Source organism: Eucyclogobius newberryi, unplaced genomic scaffold (assembly GCF_026437365.1).
Source record: "Eucyclogobius newberryi isolate DKJ021-1_F unplaced genomic scaffold, fEucNew1.0.hap1 SCAF_128, whole genome shotgun sequence".
Taxonomy (NCBI): domain Eukaryota; kingdom Metazoa; phylum Chordata; class Actinopteri; order Gobiiformes; family Gobiidae; genus Eucyclogobius; species Eucyclogobius newberryi.
The window spans coordinates 46937-67500 of record NW_027315755.1 but is presented as its reverse complement, the minus strand read 5'-3'; the positions used below and the strand labels follow the sequence as shown (position 1 = coordinate 67500).

The window sequence follows — 20564 nt, the reverse complement described above, 5'->3', positions numbered from 1 at the left end:
GTGGTATGGCCGTGAGCGAAATGTTCCAGGTCAAAACTCGTATAAATGGCTTTTTTTGCATCAAACACTGTCTTTTCGTGAAGAGTACCTTCACGCCACTTGCTCGGTCAAAATTGGGATATCTCAATGAAAAACTTCTTCTTTTTTTTTTCTTTTTTTTTTGACAGGTGAAAAAGTGTGAAAATGCTCACAGCACCTGGTATTCCCAGGCGGTCTCCCATCCAAGTACTAACCAGGCCCAACCCTGCTTGGCTTCCGAGATCAGACGAGATCGGGCTGGTCCAGGGTGGTATGGCCGTGAGCGAAATGTTCCATGTCAAAACTCGTATAAATGGCTTTTTTTGCATCAAACACTGTCTTTTCGTGAAGAGTACCTTCACGCCACTTGCTCGGTCAAAATTGGGATATCTCAATGAAAAAATTCTTTTTTTTTTTTTTTTTTTTGACAGGTGAAAAAGTGTGAAAATGCTCACAGCACCTGGTATTCCCAGGCGGTCTCCCATCCAAGTACTAACCAGGCCCAACCCTGCTTGGCTTCCGAGATCAGACGAGATCGGGCTGGTCCAGGGTGGTATGGCCGTGAGCGAAATGTTCCAGGTCAAAACTCGTATAAATGGCTTTTTTTGCATCAAACACTGTCTTTTCGTGAAGAGTACCTTCACGCCACTTGCTCGGTCAAAATTGGGATATCTCAATGAAAAAATTTTTTTTTTTTTTTTTTTTTTTTTGACAGGTGAAAAAGTGTGAAAATGCTCACAGCACCTGGTATTCCCAGGCGGTCTCCCATCCAAGTACTAACCAGGCCCAACCCTGCTTGGCTTCCGAGATCAGACGAGATCGGGCTGGTCCAGGGTGGTATGGCCGTGAGCGAAATGTTCCAGGTCAAAACTCGTATAAATGGCTTTTTTTGCATCAAACACTGTCTTTTCGTGAAGAGTACCTTCACGCCACTTGCTCGGTCAAAATTGGGATATCTCAATGAAAAACTTCTTTTTTTTTTTTTTGACAGGTGAAAAAGTGTGAAAATGCTCACAGCACCTGGTATTCCCAGGCGGTCTCCCATCCAAGTACTAAACAGGCCCAACCCTGCTTGGCTTCCGAGATCAGACGAGATCGGGCGGGTCCAGGGTGGTATGGCTGTGAGCGAAATGTTCCAGGTCAAAACTCGTATAAATGGCTTTTTTTGCATCAAACACTGTCTTTTCATGAAGAGTACCTTCACGCCACTTGCTCGGTCAAAATTGGGATATCTCAATGAAAAAAATCTTTTTTTTTTTTCTTTTTTTTTTTGACAGGTGAAAAAGTGTGAAAAAGCTCACAGCACCTGGTATTCCCAGGCGGTCTCCCATCCAAGTACTAAACAGGCCCAACCCTGCTTGGCTTCCGAGATCAGACGAGATCGGGCGGGTCCAGGGTGGTATGGCCGTGAGCGAAATGTTCCAGGTCAAAACTCGTATAAATGGCTTTTTTTGCATCAAACACTGTCTTTTCGTGAAGAGTACCTTCACGCCACTTGCTCGGTCAAAATTGGGATATCTCAATGAAAAACTTCTTTTTTTTTTTTTTTTTTGACAGGTGAAAAAGTGTGAAAATGCTCACAGCACCTGGTATTCCCAGGCGGTCTCCCATCCAAGTACTAACCAGGCCCAACCCTGCTTGGCTTCCGAGATCAGACGAGATCGGGCTGGTGGTATGGCCGTGAGCGAAATGTTCCATGTCAAAACTCGTATAAATGGCTTTTTTTGCATCAAACACTGTCTTTTCGTGAAGAGTACCTTCACGCCACTTGCTCGGTCAAAATTGGGATATCTCAATGAAAAAATTCTTTTTTTTTTTTTTTTTTTTTTTGACAGGTGAAAAAGTGTGAAAATGCTCACAGCACCTGGTATTCCCAGGCGGTCTCCCATCCAAGTACTAACCAGGCCCAACCCTGCTTGGCTTCCGAGATCAGACGAGATCGGGCTGGTGGTATGGCCGTGAGCGAAATGTTCCATGTCAAAACTCGTATAAATGGCTTTTTTTGCATCAAACACTGTCTTTTCGTGAAGAGTACCTTCACGCCACTTGCTCGGTCAAAATTGGGATATCTCAATGAAAAAATTCTTTTTTTTTTTTTTTTTTTTTTTGACAGGTGAAAAAGTGTGAAAATGCTCACAGCACCTGGTATTCCCAGGCGGTCTCCCATCCAAGTACTAACCAGGCCCAACCCTGCTTGGCTTCCGAGATCAGACGAGATCGGGCGGGTCCAGGGTGGTATGGCCGTGAGCGAAATGTTCCAGGTCAAAACTCGTATAAATGGCTTTTTTTTGCATCAAACACTGTCTTTTCGTGAAGAGTACCTTCACGCCACTTGCTCGGTCAAAATTGGGATATCTCAATGAAAAACTTCTTTTTTTTTTTTTTTTTTGACAGGTGAAAAAGTGTGAAAATGCTCACAGCACCTGGTATTCCCAGGCGGTCTCCCATCCAAGTACTAAACAGGCCCAACCCTGCTTGGCTTCCGAGATCAGACGAGATCGGGCTGGTCTTTTTTTTTTTTTATCTTTTATTATCAAAAACATCTTAAAACAAGTATTTACATATATTTACATGAATGTACAGACATACATGACACACAAGGCCAAGGGAATAGGATACACAAGGGCAGGGGGAGACGAGACAAAAAATTACAGAAAATCAAACACACAATCATTCTCCAAACATTCTTCAGTGATGGGGGGTGATGCCGTGGTTGGGGGGGGTGATGCCGGGGTCAGAAGAGGATGTCCAGGTTTCCAGAGGGTGTGAGGTGGATCAGGGTGTTGTGGGGGACGAGGTGGGTGATGAACCGGTGCTCTGCTGCCATGTGGAGGTGTCGGAGGTGTGCGGCCAAGAGTCCTTTGAAGATGGGCCAGGGTGCTGCTGTTTTATTGTCACGGAGATGTATGTTCCTGTTGAGATATAATGTGTACCGGGCTATGGAGAGGGTTAGTCGGGCGAGATGGGTGTTGGCTCCAGAGCGACTCTGTCCGGGACCAAAGAGGAGGAGCCAGGGCTCCTGGTCGTCCCCTCCTAGGGCCGCCGGCGGTGGGAGCCTCCAGGACAGCCTCCGAGCGAGGAGGTCCTGCAGTCGGGACCAGAACGGGCGGACGGCCGGGCAGGTGTACAGCATGTGCTCCAGGGTCTCGGGGGGTCCGTGGCACACGGGGCAGTCCGCAGCGTAGCTGTCGGGAAGAAATGCGTGCAGTGCTGCGGATGTAAAGACGATCCTGTGTCTAAATCTGAAGTCAAAATGACCTACGTTATGTGGGGTGTACCAATTAAAGATGTTGGCCCAGATGGTTGCGATGGTGCGTGCGGGGAATGTTAATGACCATTTGTGTTCCGAGGCGGGACGCCCGAGCACTCCCGGCAACAACAACTGATACAGGATGCGGGTGGGTAGGTCTGTGAAAATCCTAAACCTCCCCGTGCTAACAAATACATTAAAATTCAACTTACCTGTCGTGCTCCCCATTTGGCCCAAAGTGCTTCCCCAATGCCTGACCAGATTCCTGTTAAAAATACTTACCATACCACTAATATACTTTTTCCTAAACACTTTACCTGCTAACCTAAAACACTTCCCTATATAATCTACACTAAAATTACCTTTCACGTCAAATACCTTACCTACATATTCCAGCCCAGCCTCCTCCATCGCCCCACTGATCATGCACTCGCGCTTCCCGGGGGGAGCGGAGAGCAAGTCAGGGTTATGACGGAGGGGCATGTGCGCGAGACCCTCACCGCTGTCTGGAACCGCCACAGTCAGGGGCCTGAAAGTCCTCCACGCCTCCAAGAGTTCCCTCTCGAAGGGGGGGAGGCCCTCCAGGACCGAAACAGGGGGCAACAAACACAAATTATAAACACCAAACTTACCTAGACTATTAACAAACTCACCTATATAATCCTTCCATGGAGCATCTACCTCAACGTCTAGAAATTTCCGAATTGTTTTCAGCCTGAAGGCCTTCTTCCTTAACTCTAAATCTGCTAACTTTAAACCTCCCTGATCGTACTCACCTATCATAACCTTATGTGCAATAAAGCCCCTCTCACGATTCCACAAAAAGTGGTTTATCACTAACCTTAATTTGTTAGCATAGACCCCCGGCAGGCCGTACACGGAGAGTGCATGGTTCAACATGGACATGCACAAAGAATTTACAACTAAGACTTTACCTTTTAATGTCAGATTACGACGTCTCCAAAAATTCAAGCGCGCTGTAATTTTCTCGCACAAAGGCGACCAAAGTGCAGTACGACACGCCTCCTCGTCTCTGCCCAGGGGGACGCCGAGGACCTTGTAGGAGTCCCCGGCCTCCCGGAGCTGGACAGGGAGAGGAACAGGCGTGACGCTGCCGCAAAATTTAACCGTGGTTTTATCGAAATTGATTTTGGCCCCTGAAGCGAGGCCGTAAACATTGAGCACGTGGAGAGAGGCGTTCAGGCTCTCCACGTCTCGGAGGATCAGATTCGTGTCATCTGCGTACTGAAAAATTTTGACTTCCCTACCCGCAGGCGTGGTCAGTCCCCTCACCGCCGCGTCCGCCCTCAACATGGCCGCCAAAGGCTCAGCGGCGATGCTGTAGAGGAGCGACGAGAGGGGACAGCCCTGCCTGACTGATCTTTTTAAGGGGAAAGAGTCAGTTAGAAACCCGTTGACTTTGACCTTACTGACCGCAAAGGAATAGATGAGCTGTAGCCAATTAACAAACCGTTCGCCGAAACCTAACTTACCTAATACAGTCCAGAGGAACGAATGCTCAACTCTGTCGAACGCCTTGTTAAAGTCTACACTAACGTGAATACCACCGGTCGCGTGCATCTGCCGAAGGAGATATCTCAGAGACAAAACTGTGTCTGAGATGTCCCTCCCGGGGACACTGTAGGCCTGCGAGGGGTGTATGACGGATCCAATCACACGCTTTAACCTACCTGCTAATACCTTTGCTAAAATTTTATAGTCTACGTTCAAAAGGCTAATGGGCCTGTAGTTGGCGAGGCTGCTCCTGTCGCCCTTCTTAAAAAGCAGAGTGACAACACTCATCGCAAAACCATCGCCAACTCTACTCTCACTCTCAAAATCCTGATATAATAGGAGTAGGATCGGAGCTAACCTGGAAGCGAAACGCTTGAAAAACTCACAGGTTAGTCCGTCCTCTCCGGGGCTTTTTCCTGTATTTAAACTCTTGACTGCAGCCTCTATCTCCATGAGAGACAGAGGCGCGTCGCACAGCTCCCTATCCTCCCTGCTCAGTGTGCGCTCCAGAGCACCTACAGCCTGGTCTAAAGCCTGCTCTGCCACTCCGTCTGAACTAAAAAGCCTACTATAGAAATCCTGCGCTGTCTCTAAAACCTCACTTACCTCGGAAACAATCTTACCTGTCTTATCTATCAACTTATCTATGTGCATCTTTCCCTGTGTAGCCTTCTCACAGCCGAAGAAGAACGCTGTCGAGCGTTCTCCTTCGACTGTGTGTCTGGCTTTTGCCCTCAAAATTGCACCCTGACACCTACTTACCTCCAGCTGCTCCAGCTCAGCGCGCACCACCAGGTACTCTGGATCCACAGGGCCAGTGGTGGAAGCTGCGCCCTGGTCCAGGACCTGCAGGCGCTGGCGGAGAGCGGTCTCCCTCCTGGTCGACAGCCACGCCTTGTGTTTGCTGTAATTGACACAGAGCTTTTTAATGCGTGTTTTTGCCGTCGGCCACCAATCGACCACGCTGTCGATCAGCTCCAGCTCCATGTCAAATACATCAAACAAAAAGTCCATTTTCCTACAAAAAGTTTCATCACCGAGGATGGAGCTGTTTAGGACCCACAGTCCTCCATTCCTCGGTGATGAAACTAACCCAAAATAAATATCTAAAGTGGAGTGATCACTCAAGCCTGACCACTTGTAGGAAGCACCACTGACTCTCTGTGCCAGGTCTGAGGAGGCAAAACAGAGGTCAATGCGGGACTGCTTCAGGACGCCCTGGACGACCTGCCGCCTGGAGAAATCCTTCAGGAAGGGGTGGACGAACCGCCACACCTCCGTCAGGTTCCTGCTGGCGGCTTCTTCCAACAGGGCTGTCCTGGCAGTGCTGTTTTTAAAAGAGTTGTTAATGCCGATGTCTGTCTTGCAAAGTGTTGTATTAAAGTCACCGATTATGATTGTATTGTCGTTCGCAAAGCGAAATATTTTTTTGAAGAATTGCCTCCTCAGACCATCATCGTTCGGGGCGTAGATGTTAATTAGTCTGAACTTCACTGTGTCCGTGAAGTCCAGGACCAGGAAGGAGCCCTCTGGGTCGGCGTGTACCAGGGTGGGTTGGCCTAAGACACCAGGCCTCACCACCGTGGCCACACCGCGCGAGCACGCCGTGCCCAGGGCCCAAAATACAGAGCCTACTCCCATGCTCCGCACTTGTTGCGCGTGGCTGACATCCCAGTGCGTTTCTTGGATGCAGAGCACGTCCCACTTGGAAAAGTGTAACGCGCTCTGCATCCGCACTGGGCTCCGCAGGCCGCCTGCGTTCCAAGAAGACAAGGAGAACGCCATTAAGAGGAGACTTTGGAGGATACAACCCATCTTTTATTTCGACTTCTTTTTGGCGCCCGTCGCATCCGACTGCCACACTCTTTTTCTGACTTCACGGGTGGAGAAATCCATGAAGTCATCATTAAAAACAGTCTCGAGCTCACCTCGTGGGGCAGAGCTGCGTGTGGAGGATGGTGGGTTGATGGAGCTTTCTGCTGGCGCTTTTGAGGTGGTTGGAACGGAGGAGGCAGAGCCGCTCTCAGCAGCAGCGCCCTCTCCGTCTCCTGCCACCTGCTTCCTGCGTCTTGCCCCTTTCTTTTCCTTCTTCTCCACCTGTCCCCTCTTACCACCGTCCGACTGGAGCTTGGGATCATCACCCAGCCCTGTGGTGATGTCCCCCCCTTTGGAGGTAAGATGCGGGGCCTGTCCCGCACCCATCCTCCTCCCGGGTTCAGCCTCTTCCTCCACGGGCTTAGGAGTTGGACCCTCACGAGTCCCCTCCCTCTGGTCAGGAGGAGCAGTTTGTCCTGCTCCCACCTTCCCAGACGCCAGCGCTGAGCCGAGCACCATCTCCAGTGCGACGGGCGCCTCCTCGTCTGAGGAGTCAGAGGAGCAAGAGGAGCCAGACACCTCTGGCTCCCCTGACTCCTCCACAGCCTCCTCCTCCAAAAACTCCTCTACTTCGGAGAGAGCAGTTGCGGGCACGTTCTGGGCCACGTCACTGCTCTCTCCTCCAATGGCGTCCTCCCTGTCCTCCCCTCTGTCCTCCCCTCTGTCCTCCTCTCTGTCCTCCTCTCTGTCCTCCTCTCTGTCACCCGCACCACACGGACATAAGTGGCGGAACATGCGGCACTCTCTGCACTTCGGGGCCCGCTGCGCGACGCACTCGCGCGCGTAATGCCCCTGGCTCCCGCAGTTGCGGCACAGAAAGTCAGGGCACTCCCTCAGAATATGGCCAGGCTGGAGACACCCCCTACACACCCGCACCTGCCTGTCGTGTATTACCCTGAAGTACTCGGGGCCCCCCGCGGTGTCAAACCTGACAGAATACGGTAAGGACTGCACCGTGTCCGTGAACCTTACCCGTACAAACCTGGTGCCGTCCGCCACGTTCGTCCCCGGCCACATTCTCCTCCTCACCTCGGAGACCGCAGAGACCCCCCAGGCGTAGAGCTTGGCCAGGATCTCCTCGTCCTCGATATAAGCCGGCAGCCCCATGAAGGACACGACCAGCTCATCCACCGAGATGTCACGGGCGTGAACCCTGACTCCTCCAATGCAGTACCCGTCCAGGAGCCGCTCCTTCGCTTTGGTGGTACTGACGGTTACTTCATATTTGTCCTTTGAGATGAGTCTGCACGCTACTATGGAGCCGCACACCTCCTGAGTCGATTTCAAAAAAGCTAGTGGAGTGATTTGTGCACCCTCCGTCAACTCCAACACCACAGTGAGTTCTTTCATGAATTTCATTCTTTTTTCTTCGTTCTTTCTATTATTTACAGATTCATTCAAACTTTGTCTTGCCTTGTTCGTTCCGTTCTTTTCCATTGCCTTTGTCGTGTCCATTCCAGTGTCCGATGCCGTGTTGTCCGTCCTTTGAGCCATGCTCACAAAAAACAAAAAATCCACCTCCCAGTAAGTTTACTGGGAGGGGAACAAAACAAAAGAACTGAAAAAAGTAAATGAAAATGACCAAAATAACGATTAAAAACTCAAAAAAACTCCCAAACCTCCAGCTCCAGACCATGCAGCACACCACAAATTGCACGCACCTGCACTGATTGCAAAGGGGCTGGTCCAGGGTGGTATGGCCATGAGCGAAATGTTCCAGGTCAAAACTCGTATAAATGGCTTTTTTTGCATCAAACACTGTCTTTTCGTGAAGAGTACCTTCACGCCACTTGCTCGGTCAAAATTGGGATATCTCAATGAAAAACTTCTTTTTTTTTTTTTTTTTGACAGGTGAAAAAGTGTGAAAATGCTCACAGCAACTGGTATTCCCAGGCGGTCTCCCATCCAAGTACTAAACAGGCCCAACCCTGCTTGGCTTCCGAGATCAGACGAGATCGGGCGGGTCCAGGGTGGTATGGCCGTGAGCGAAATGTTCCAGGTCAAAACTCGTATAAATGGCTTTTTTTGCATCAAACACTGTCTTTTCGTGAAGAGTACCTTCACGCCACTTGCTCGGTCAAAATTGGGATATCTCAATGAAAAACTTCTTCTTTTTTTTTTTTTTTTTTTTTTTGACAGGTGAAAAAGTGTGAAAATGCTCACAGCACCTGGTATTCCCAGGCGGTCTCCCATCCAAGTACTAACCAGGCCCAACCCTGCTTGGCTTCCGAGATCAGACGAGATCGGGCTGGTCCAGGGTGGTATGGCCGTGAGCGAAATGTTCCAGGTCAAAACTCGTATAAATGGCTTTTTTTGCATCAAACACTGTCTTTTCGTGAAGAGTACCTTCACGCCACTTGCTCGGTCAAAATTGGGATATCTCAATGAAAAACTTCTTTTTTTTTTTTCTTTTTTTTTTTGACAGGTGAAAAAGTGTGAAAATGCTCACAGCACCTGGTATTCCCAGGCGGGCTCCCATCCAAGTACTAACCAGGCCCAACCCTGCTTGGTTTCCGAGATCAGACGAGATCGGGCTGGTCCAGGGTGGTATGGCCGTGAGCGAAATTTTCCAGGTCAAAACTCGTATAAATGGCTTTTTTTGCATCAAACACTGTCTTTTCGTGAAGAGTACCTTCACGCCACTTGCTCGGTCAAAATTGGGATATCTCAATGAAAAACTTCTTTTTTTTTTTTTTTTTTGACAGGTGAAAAAGTGTGAAAATGCTCACAGCACCTGGTATTCCCAGGCGGTCTCCCATCCAAGTACTAACCAGGCCCAACCCTGCTTGGCTTCCGAGATCAGACGAGATCGGGCTGGTCCAGGGTGGTATGGCCGTGAGCGAAATGTTCCAGGTCAAAACTCGTATAAATGGCTTTTTTTGCATCAAACACTGTCTTTTCGTGAAGAGTACCTTCACGCCACTTGCTCGGTCAAAATTGGGATATCTCAATGAAAAACTTCTTTTTTTTTTTTTTGACAGGTGAAAATGCTCACAGCACCTGGTATTCCCAGGCGGTCTCCCATCCAAGTACTAACCAGGCCCAACCCTGCTTGGCTTCCGAGATCAGACGAGATCGGGCTGGTCTTTTTTTTTTTTTTATCTTTTATTATCAAAAACATCTTAAAACAAGTATTTACATATATTTACATGAATGTACAGACATACATGACACACAAGGGCAAGGGAATGGGATACACAAGGGCAGGGGGAGACGAGACAAAAAATTACAGAAAATCAAACACACAATCATTCTCCAAACATTCTTCAGTGATGGGGGGTGATGCCGTGGTTGGGGGGGGGGTGATGCCGGGGTCAGAAGAGGATGTCCAGGTTTCCAGAGGGTGTGAGGTGGATCAGGGTGTTGTGGGGGACGAGGTGGGTGATGAACCGGTGCTCTGCTGCCATGTGGAGGTGTCGGAGGTGTGCGGCCAAGAGTCCTTTGAAGATGGGCCAGGGTTCTGCTGTTTTATTGTCACGGAGATGGATGTTCCTGTTGAGATATAATGTGTACCGGGCTATGGAGAGGGTTAGTCGGGCGAGATGGGTGTTGGCTCCAGAGCGACTGGGAGTGTCCGGGACCAAAGAGGAGGAGCCAGGGCTCCTGGTCGTCCCCTCCTAGGGCCGCCGGCGGTGGGAGCCTCCAGGACAGCCTCCGAGCGAGGAGGTCCTGCAGTCGGGACCAGAACGGGCGGACGGCCGGGCAGTTGTACAGCATGTGCTCCAGGGTCTCGGGGGGTCCGTGGCACACGGGGCAGTCCGCAGCGTAGCTGTCGGGAAGAAATGCGTGCAGTGCTGCGGATGTAAAGACGATCCTGTGTCTAAATCTGAAGTCAAAATGACCTACGTTATGTGGGGTGTACCAATTAAAGATGTTGGCCCAGATGGTTGCGATGGTGCGTGCGGGGAATGTTAATGACCATTTGTGTTCCGAGGCGGGACGCCCGAGCACTCCCGGCAACAACAACTGATACAGGATGCGGGTGGGTAGGTCTGTGAAGATCCTAAACCTCCCCGTGCTAACAAATACATTAAAATTCAACTTACCTGTCGTGCTCCCCATTTGGCCCAAAGTGCTTCCCCAATGCCTGACCAGATTCCTGTTAAAAATACTTACCATACCACTAATATACTTTCTCCTAAACACTTTACCTGCTAACCTAAAACACTTCCCTATGTAATCTACACTAAAATTACCTTTCACGTCAAATACCTTACCTACATATTCCAGCCCAGCCTCCTCCATCGCCCCACTGATCATGCACTCGCGCTTCCCGGGGGGAGCGGAGAGCAAGTCAGGGTTATGACGGAGGGGCATGTGCGCGAGACCCTCACCGCTGTCTGGAACCGCCACAGTCAGGGGCCTGAAAGTCCTCCACGCCTCCAAGAGTTCCCTCTCGAAGGGGGGGAGGCCCTCCAGGACCGAAACAGGGGGCAACAAACACAAATTATAAACACCAAACTTACCTAGACTATTAACAAACTCACCTATATAATCCTTCCATGGAGCATCTACCTCAACGTCTAGAAATTTCCGAATTGTTTTCAGCCTGAAGGCCTTCTTCCTTAACTCTAAATCTGCTAACTTTAAACCTCCCTGATCGTACTCACCTATCATAACCTTATGTGCAATAAAGCCCCTCTCACGATTCCACAAAAAGTGGTTTATCACTAACCTTAATTTGTTAGCATAGACCCCCGGCAGGCCGTACACGGAGAGTGCATGGTTCAACATGGACATGCACAAAGAATTTACAACTAAGACTTTACCTTTTAATGTCAGATTACGACGTCTCCAAAAATTCAAGCGCGCTGTAATTTTCTCGCACAAAGGCGACCAAAGTGCAGTACGACACGCCTCCTCGTCTCTGCCCAGGGGGACGCCGAGGACCTTGTAGGAGTCCCCGGCCTCCCGGAGCTGGACAGGGAGAGGAACAGGCGTGACGCTGCCGCAAAATTTAACCGTGGTTTTATCGAAATTGATTTTGGCCCCTGAAGCGAGGCCGTAAACATTGAGCACGTGGAGAGAGGCGTTCAGGCTCTCCACGTCTCGGAGGATCAGATTCGTGTCATCTGCGTACTGAAAAATTTTGACTTCCCTACCCGCAGGCGTGGCCAGTCCCCTCACCGCCGCGTCCGCCCTCAACATGGCCGCCAAAGGCTCAGCGGCGATGCTGTAGAGGAGCGACGAGAGGGGACAGCCCTGCCTGACTGATCTTTTTAAGGGGAAAGAGTCAGTTAGAAACCCGTTGACTTTGACCTTACTGACCGCAAAGGAATAGATGAGCTGTAGCCAATTAACAAACCGTTCGCCGAAACCTAACTTACCTAATACAGTCCAGAGGAACGAATGCTCAACTCTGTCGAACGCCTTGTTAAAGTCTACACTAACGTGAATACCACCGGTCGCGTGCATCTGCCGAAGGAGATATCTCAGAGACAAAACTGTGTCTGAGATGTCCCTCCCGGGGACGCTGTAGGCCTGCGAGGGGTGTATGACGGATCCAATCACACGCTTTAACCTACCTGCTAATACCTTTGCTAAAATTTTATAGTCTACGTTCAAAAGGCTAATGGGCCTGTAGTTGGCGAGGCTGCTCCTGTCGCCCTTCTTAAAAAGCAGAGTGACGACACTCATCGCAAAACCATCGCCAACTCTACTCTCACTCTCAAAATCCTGATATAATAGGAGTAGGATCGGAGCTAACCTGGAAGCGAAACGCTTGAAAAACTCACAGGTTAGTCCGTCCTCTCCGGGGCTTTTTCCTGTATTTAAACTCTTGACTGCAGCCTCTATCTCCATGAGAGACAGAGGCGCGTCGCACAGCTCCCTATCCTCCCTGCTCAGTGTGCGCTCCAGAGCACCTACAGCCTGGTCTAAAGCCTGCTCTGCCACTCCGTCTGAACTAAAAAGCCTACTATAGAAATCCTGCGCTGTCTCTAAAACCTCACTTACCTCGGAAACAATCTTACCTGTCTTATCTATCAACTTATCTATGTGCATCTTTCCCTGTGTAGCCTTCTCACAGCCGAAGAAGAACGCTGTCGAGCGTTCTCCTTCGACTGTGTGTCTGGCTTTTGCCCTCAAAATTGCACCCTGACACCTACTTACCTCCAGCTGCTCCAGCTCAGCGCGCACCACCAGGTACTCTGGATCCACAGGGCCAGTGGTGGAAGCCGCGCCCTGGTCCAGGACCTGCAGGCGCTGGCGGAGAGCGGTCTCCCTCCTGGTCGACAGCCACGCCTTGTGTTTGCTGTAATTGACACAGAGCTTTTTAATGCGTGTTTTTGCCGTCGGCCACCAATCGACCACGCTGTCGATCAGCTCCAGCTCCATGTCAAATACATCAAACAAAAAGTCCATTTTCCTACAAAAAGTTTCATCACTGAGGATGGAGCTGTTTAGGACCCACAGTCCTCCATTCCTCGGTGATGAAACTAACCCAAAATAAATATCTAAAGTGGAGTGATCACTCAAGCCTGACCACTTGTAGGAAGCACCACTGACTCTCTGTGCCAGGTCTGAGGAGGCAAAACAGAGGTCAATGCGGGACTGTTTCAGGACGCCCTGGACGACCTGCCGCCTGGAGAAATCCTTCAGGAAGGGGTGGACGAACCGCCACACCTCCGTCAGGTTCCTGCTGGCGGCTTCTTCCAACAGGGCTGTCCTGGCAGTGCTGTTTTTAAAAGAGTTATTAATGCCGATGTCTGTCCTGCAAAGTGTTGTACTAACCCTTTAAGCGCCAAAGTCGCAGAAATGCAACTTTACCGTACAAGGAAATTAATGAAATAATAGTAGAAAATGAATCACTTCAGTCATTGGTCGGTTCGGTGCAACTTCCCTTTATTAGCCAGGTATGATCCAGGGCAGATCCGGTAAGGAAAAAAATGGCTGGAGGAAGTACACGTGGCATGCAATTTACAGCAGATTCTGACTCTGAAGGGTATTATCTCCCCGAGAGTGACGATGGATTTCCAAGTGGAGATGAAGGGACTTCGAAACAACGGACAGGTGCAAAGGACAGACGGAGGCGAGGAACCAGTGGAACCAGTGGCTGCAGTAAAACTTGCCCGGTGGATGAGAGCTGGGACATGCTGAGAGAGGTCGAGGTATTTGAGGCATGGATCAAACCTTTTGAAGACCCAGTTGGCTACACAGGAGAGATGGATCTGACGGATGCTAATCCATTTGATATTCTGTCACTCTTTCTGACCGATCAGTTTTGGACTTTCATTACTGATGAGACAAATAGATATGCACATCAGTGTATGGCACCTATGATTCTGAAGCCACATTCAAGATTTCTTGAGTGGTATGATGTATCAGTCACCGAAATGAAAGCTTTCTTCGCTTTGCATCTCTCCATGGGCCTTGTTGAGAAACCTGAAATCGAGGATTACTGGGGAACATTTTGGCTTACACAAACGCCTGGATTTGGAAATGTAATGTCAAGAAACAGATTTGAAATCATTCTTTCGTTCTTTCATTTTGTCAACAATAATGATTATGTGAGAACAGGCGAGCCCGGGCACGATAAACTGTTCAAAGTCCGCCCAATAATAGATTTGATTATTCCCAAATTTGCAGCAGTTTACAGTCCAATCAAGGAGCTTTCTTTAGATGAAATGACAATAGCTTTCAAGGGGAGATCTTCACTAAAATGTTACTCTCCGAATAAACCTGACAAATATGGCTATAGAGTGTATGCCCTGAGTGAAAGCTGTTCAGGGTATGTTTTGCGCTGGTCAATGCACACTGGACAGTACAAAAATAATGCAAGCAACATCAGTGCAACACACGCAGTTGTCCGTGAGTTGGTTTCTCCCTTTACGGGCAAAGGACACGAGATTTACATGGACAGTTACTATACCTCGCCTGTAATTGCAAATGAATTAGCAGATTTGGAAACTGGACTGTGTGGGACGGTAAGGATTACCAGGTTGGGGATGCCAAAATGCCTTGGTAAAAGTGTCTTACAGCTGAAAAAAGGAGATGACCCAGTTTTTTGCAGAAAGGGAAAACTCCTGGCTTGTGCTTGGCACGATACTAAACGTCTCACCATGTTGTCCACAGTCCATGGAAATGATTGTGTTCAGAGGAGGATCCGATCCAAGACAGATGACACTGGCTTCCGTGACATCAAAAGACCTGTATGTGTCGACCAGTACAACGCCTACATGGGTGGAGTGGACACTGCTGACCAGAGGATGAAGACATACCTCTTTCCACACAGGTCCCGGAAATGGTATCATCGCATATTCAATGCCATTATAAGCATAAGTATTGTCAACTCACACATCATATACACCAAATCCACTCCAGGCCCACACAAACCTTTAAAGGTTTACATTCAGAACATTATTGATGCATTACTGGCTGATCACTCCAAAAAACAAGAAAGGCGCTCAAGACCGGAGGGTGAAATGCCACAGAGACTCACAGAGCGTCATGGGCTTTGTCAAGCAGAGGGACGTCCAGACTGCGCCGTGTGCTCTGACCGCTCTCGTACCAAAGGCAGGCGGCAAACAAAGTACAGGTGCCGTCAGTGTGGCGTTGGCCTCTGTGCGGTTCCATGCAACGAGAGATACCATACGCTAAAAAACTTTAAATGCTGTCATTTGGATATGTAAAAGTGCAGGGTACCTTGACCCTGGATGGACATCTTTTCTGTGATGGCTCTCTCCTTTCTTCACTGCTTTCTCCACAACCTGCCTGGCACCAATGATGGATGTATAAGTTGGAAAAATAAAAAAAATGAAAAAAAATACATAATAAATACCGTGTTTGTCATCATTTGGTCAGAACTTGTAATCAGGGCCCGAGTTTGAAGATGTGAGCAAAAGGGGTGAAAATGGGTTAAAATGTGAAAAAACACCAAAATGAGCAAAATGAAATAATCCGTGCACAGTTTGCCCCCAGAAAAGCACTCCCCTGGGGCCTGGAGGTGATCTGACCACCAGAATATAGTACCATATACCCCTGCTGGTCTTAGAAAAAAAACCGAGCTTCCAGCCAATAGTACACTATACCCGAGGGACTCTGTCGTTTTTCGGCAATAGTACACTATACCCGAGGGACTCTGTCGTTTTTCGGCAATAGTACACTATACCCGAGGGACTCTGTCGTTTTTCGGCAATAGTACACTATACCCGAGGGACTCTGTCGTTTTTCGGCAATAGTACACTATACCCGAGGGACTCTGTCGTTTTTCCGGGCCGTAGTATGAAGTTGTGAGCAAAAGGGGTGAAAATGGGTTAAAATGTGAAAAAACACCAAAATGAGCAAAATTAAATAATCCCCCATCATCAGTGCACTGTTTGCCCCCAGAAAAGCACTCCAATGGGGCCTGGAGGTGATCTGACCATCAGAGTATAGCACCATATGCCCCTGAGGGACTTAGAGTAAAAACCGAAATAGTACACTATGCCTGAAAAGACTCTGTCGTTTTTCTGCAATAGTACACTATACCCGAGGGACTCTGTCGTTTTTCCGGGCCGGAGTATGAAGTTGTGAGCAAAAGGGGTGAAAATGGGTTAAAATGTGAAAAAACACCAAAATGAAATAATCCCCCATCATCAGTGCACTGTTTGCCCCCAGAAAAGCACTCCCCTGGGGCCTGGAGGTGATCTGACCAACAGAGTATAGCACCATATGCCCCTGAGGGACTTAGAGTAAAAACCGAAATAGTACACTATACCTGAAAAGACTCTGTCATTTTTCGGCAATAGTACACTATACCCGAGCGACTCTGTCGTTTTTCCGGGCCGTAGTATGAAGTTGTGAGCAAATGGGGTGAAAATGGGTTAAAATGTGAAAAAACACCAAAATGAGCAAAATGAAATAATCCCCCATCATCAGTGCACTGTTTGCCCCCAGAAAAGCACTCCCCTGGGGCCTGGAGGTGATCGGACCATCAGAGTATAGCACCATATGCCCCTGAGGGACTTAGAGTAAAAACCGAAATAGTACACTATACCTGAAAAGACTCTGTCATTTTTCGGCAATAGTACACTATACCCGAGCGACTCTGTCGTTTTTCGGCAATAGTACACTATATACCGTTGGACTTAGTCGTTTTTTGGGCTCGTGGGAATAAGCGTTCAGCTCAAAATTCCCGGGCTAAATCACGCTGCTCCCGAGAAATTCTTACGCTGCTCTCACGCGGAATGTGCAAAATGGTAATGCTGGGAGGGAGGGGCGGGCGGTTTTTGAGAATGACGTTTTTCGCAATCGAAACAGGTACATTTCCTGGTTGTGCGGATACCGGGCAAGGAGCTCGTTTGACGGGCACACGAGAACCGCGATCGATGGGCCCCGTTCTGGTTTTATCCAGCTTCCAAGGCTCCTTCACAGCCGTAATGTCAAGTCATGGTTCGGAGGTGCGGAGGTGAGCGTCGGATCACGGAGCCTCTGAATGGAGCCCCGCGCTCCGCGCTCCTCCGGGCTCTAAGCGCCGCTCAGACCCGGCATGAGAGGGTCTATTTTCGGCTTGATTTTACCAGACTCCCGGGCACTTCCAGAAGCTTCCTGTTTGCTCTGATTGCTCGGGGCAGAGCACGGTGTCACGCTGACCACGGGCTGTACGCGGAGGTGACCCGCTCCGTGATCTTAGCGCCGCCCAGACCCAGGGCCATCCACCCCGCATACGGCCAGACTTTGCCCGGCCAGGGAGCACCTTCTGCGGGTCGGAGGCTCCGGGTCGGAGCCCCTGGAGCCTGGAGCCCTCACCGGGCCCCGAACTCGGCTGCCGGAGGCAGTGCAGTGCCTCATGGATAAAAGGCACCCAGCCGTCCAACTCGCGTGAGGCGGAGCAGGGATCATCCGTGAATCAACCATGAAAATGGTACAAATCATGGTTCTATGTATACCAGACAAGGAGCTTGGTCTATTGGCACTCAAGACCCGCCATCGTAGGGCCCCGTTCTGGTTTTATCCAGCTTCGAAGGCTCCTGCGCACTGCGGGTTTGTTTACATTTTGCGGCTGTGGTTTGCTCCGGCTAACCTCACGCCGGACACGTTGGAAGCGAGGCCGAGACAGAGGTCCCACCAGGCGCGGGGCTTCAGTCTGACTGGCTTCCCCCGCGCCTGGCCCCTTGTCTCCGGAGATGGGACCGTCACTCACCCCCGCACTGAAGGACGCGCGGCTTGAAGGATGATGGCTGCGCTTAGCCCCTGTGCCAGGGGCTCTGAGCCAGTCCCCTTCAGCCTCAACGCGTCCGGTGGGAACACAGTCCGGGTCCATTGTCACTCACCCCTGCGCAGAAGGACGCGCGACTTGGAGGATGATGGCTGCGCTTAGCCCCTGGCACAGGGGCTCTGCACCAGTCCCCTTCAGCCTCAACGCGTCCGGTGGAACAACAGTCCAGGCCCACTGTCACTCACCCCCGCACTGAAGGACGCGCGGCTTGGAGGATGATGGCTGCGCTTAGCCCCTGTGCCAGGGGCTCTGAGCCAGTCCCCTTCAGCCTCAACGCGTCCGGTGGGAACACAGTCCGGGTCCATTGTCACTCACCCCTGCGCAGAAGGACGCGCGGCTTGGAGGATGATGGCTGCGCTTAGCCCCTGGCACAGGGGCTCTGCACCAGTCCCCTTCAGCCTCAACGCGTCTGGTGGAACAACAGTCCAGGCCCTCTGTCACTCACCCCCGCACTGAAGGACGCGCGGCTTGAAGGATGATGGCTGTGCTTAGCCCCTGTGCCAGGGGCTCTGAGCCAGTCCCCTTCAGCCTCAACGCGTCCGGTGGGAACACAGTCCGGGTCCACTGTCACTCACCCCTGCGCAGAAGGACGCGCGGCTTGGAGGATGATGGCTGCGCTTAGCCCCTGGCACAGGGGCTCTGCACCAGTCCCCTTCAGCCTCAACGCGTCCGGTGGAACAACAGTCCAGGCCCACTGTCACTCACCCCCGCACTGAAGGACGCGCGGCTTGGAGGATGATGGCTGCGCTTAGCCCCTGTTACAGGGGCTCTGCGCCAGTCTCCTTCAGCCTCAACGCGTCCGACGGAACCACAGTCCGAGCCCATTGTCACTCACCCCCGCGCAGCAGGAGGCGCGGCTTGAAGGATGATGGCTGCGCTTAGCCCCTGGGCCCAAGGGCTCTGCGCCAGTCCCCTTCAGCCTCAACGTGTCCGATGGCTCTGCGCGGGGCGGGGGGCAGGGCCGGCGCATATTTTTGGTCCGACTCCGGTCCCTTCCTCGTCTCTGAGTTTGTCAAATGCAGCGCCTGTCCAGGGCTCACTTTGCTATCAACTGGCTGGTCACCGCCATCGTAGGGCCCCGTTCTGGTTTCATCCAGCTTCGAAGGCTCCTGCGCACTGCGGGGTTGTTGGCATTTGTGGTCCTGATTTGCGCTGGCTCACCCTTACGCTGGACACAGCGCCAGATGATATATTTGGTCCGACTCCGGTCCCTTCCTCGTCTCTGAGTTTGTCAAATGCAGCGCCTGTCCAGGGCTCACTTTGCTATCAACTGGCTGGTCACCGCCATCGTAGGGCCCCGTTCTGGTTTCATCCAGCTTCGAAGGCTCCTGCGCACTGCGGGGTTGTTGGCATTTGTGGTCCTGATTTGCGCTGGCTCACCCTCACGCTGGACACAGCGCCAGATGATATATTTGGTCCGACTCCGGTCCCTTCCTCGTCTCTGAGTTTGTCAAATGCAGCTCCTGTCCAGGGCTCACTTTGCTATCAACTGGCTGGTCACCGCCATCGTAGGGCCCCGTTCTGGTTTCATCCAGCTTCGAAGGCTCCTGCGCACTGCGGGGTTGTTGGCATTTGTGGTCCAGAGCCCCGGCTCTAAATTAAACCTGTTACCCTAGTAGGCCGGCCTCCGGGTCCCCCTCTCTTCTTCGGTTATGGAGTACATTGGGCGCGGGGGCAGCCAGTGGAGGGCAAGGGCCCTGCCTCCAAGTGTGGTGTAGGGGACAGGGGAGCCAGGGCCTTGGGGTCCTGGTGCTTTTTATCTTTTAAAGTGGCTCAGAGTACCAAGGGCACGGACTTCCAGGGGGCTGCACCAAGGGTGTGTAGCTCGTGTTGGGGTGCTTAAGTGTGGGTACCCGGGGACGAAAGGTGGGCCGGGGCCGGCGCGAGCCTCTGTGGTGAGTGCTGGGCCGTTCCCTTGGTACTCCAGTCGGAGTACCAAGGGCACGGACTTCCATGGTATAGTACCAAGGGCACGGACCTCCAGGGGGCTGAAACAAGGGTGTGTAGCCCGTGTGGGGGTGCTTAAGTGTGGGTCCCCGGGTTCGAAGGGAGGGCCTGGTCCCCGGTGGTCATCCCCGGAGTCCCAGAGCCTGCAACCCGGGGAAGAGTGGCCCGTCCCCAGACTGAGTTTGGGGGAATGCGGGGTGGCTCTGGAGGGGCTCCAGGGGTTCCAGGGGGTGCTCGGCGGAGGCCATGCCCAGCCAGAGTGGCCCTTCCCCGGGCAGAATCTGGGGAGAGTGGGGAGTGGCTCTGGAGGTGCTCCGGGGGCTCCAGGGGTTCCAGGGGGTGCTCAGTGGGGGCCATGCCCAGCCAGAGTTGCCCTTCCCCGGGGTGAGTCTGGAGGAGTGGGGGGTGGCTCTGGAGGGGCTCCAGGGGTTCCAGGGGGTGCTCGGCGGAGGCCATGCCCAGCCAGAGTGGCCCTTCCCCGGGCAGAATCTGGGGAGAGTGGGGGGTGGCTCTGGAGGTGCTCCGGGGGCTCCAGGGGGTGCTCGGCGGAGGCCATGCCCAGCCAGAGTGGCCCTTCCCCGGGCATAGTCTGGGGAGAGTGGGGGGTGGCTCTGGAGGTGCTCCGGGGGCTCCAGGGGGTGCTCAGTGGAGGCCATGCCCAGCCAGAGTGGCCCTTCCCCGGGCAGAGTCTGGAGGAGTGGGGGGTGGCTCTGGAGGTGCTCCGGGGGCTCCAGGGGTTCCAGGGGGTGCTCAGCGGAGGCC

At 51.6% G+C, this 20564-nt stretch overlaps 11 non-coding genes and 2 pseudogenes across 11 annotated transcripts in view; all 13 read right to left on the bottom strand.

The window, feature by feature from the left end:
- LOC140357200 (5S ribosomal RNA) overlaps positions 1–17 on the bottom strand; it is a 119-nt gene extending 102 nt beyond the window's left edge. The window contains exon 1 of the ribosomal RNA XR_011926371.1: positions 1–17. This exon is cut by the window's left edge and continues 102 nt beyond it. This is a non-coding gene — a ribosomal RNA (5S ribosomal RNA).
- Positions 18–184: 167 nt separating this feature from the next.
- Positions 185–303, bottom strand: LOC140357162 (5S ribosomal RNA). The gene has a single exon (XR_011926334.1). It is a non-coding gene; the product is annotated as a 5S ribosomal RNA (ribosomal RNA).
- Positions 304–466: 163 nt separating this feature from the next.
- LOC140357161 (5S ribosomal RNA) lies at positions 467–585 on the bottom strand. The gene has a single exon (XR_011926333.1). It is a non-coding gene; the product is annotated as a 5S ribosomal RNA (ribosomal RNA).
- A 165-nt stretch (positions 586–750) lies between these two features.
- Positions 751–869, bottom strand: LOC140357159 (5S ribosomal RNA). Its single transcript, XR_011926332.1, has one exon. It is a non-coding gene; the product is annotated as a 5S ribosomal RNA (ribosomal RNA).
- Positions 870–1026: 157 nt separating this feature from the next.
- On the bottom strand, positions 1027–1145 carry LOC140357140 (5S ribosomal RNA). Its single transcript, XR_011926314.1, has one exon. It is a non-coding gene; the product is annotated as a 5S ribosomal RNA (ribosomal RNA).
- Positions 1146–1312: 167 nt separating this feature from the next.
- Positions 1313–1431, bottom strand: LOC140357189 (5S ribosomal RNA). Its single transcript, XR_011926360.1, has one exon. It is a non-coding gene; the product is annotated as a 5S ribosomal RNA (ribosomal RNA).
- Positions 1432–1592: 161 nt separating this feature from the next.
- On the bottom strand, positions 1593–1704 carry LOC140357541 (5S ribosomal RNA; annotated as a pseudogene).
- Positions 1705–1870: 166 nt separating this feature from the next.
- Positions 1871–1982, bottom strand: LOC140357540 (5S ribosomal RNA; annotated as a pseudogene).
- A 166-nt stretch (positions 1983–2148) lies between these two features.
- On the bottom strand, positions 2149–2267 carry LOC140357240 (5S ribosomal RNA). The gene has a single exon (XR_011926410.1). It is a non-coding gene; the product is annotated as a 5S ribosomal RNA (ribosomal RNA).
- Positions 2268–8526: 6259 nt separating this feature from the next.
- LOC140357391 (5S ribosomal RNA) lies at positions 8527–8645 on the bottom strand. The gene has a single exon (XR_011926553.1). It is a non-coding gene; the product is annotated as a 5S ribosomal RNA (ribosomal RNA).
- Positions 8646–8814: 169 nt separating this feature from the next.
- On the bottom strand, positions 8815–8933 carry LOC140357158 (5S ribosomal RNA). The gene has a single exon (XR_011926331.1). It is a non-coding gene; the product is annotated as a 5S ribosomal RNA (ribosomal RNA).
- Positions 8934–9100: 167 nt separating this feature from the next.
- LOC140357399 (5S ribosomal RNA) lies at positions 9101–9219 on the bottom strand. Its single transcript, XR_011926561.1, has one exon. It is a non-coding gene; the product is annotated as a 5S ribosomal RNA (ribosomal RNA).
- A 161-nt stretch (positions 9220–9380) lies between these two features.
- LOC140357157 (5S ribosomal RNA) lies at positions 9381–9499 on the bottom strand. The gene has a single exon (XR_011926330.1). It is a non-coding gene; the product is annotated as a 5S ribosomal RNA (ribosomal RNA).
- Positions 9500–20564: the final 11065 nt, after the last annotated feature.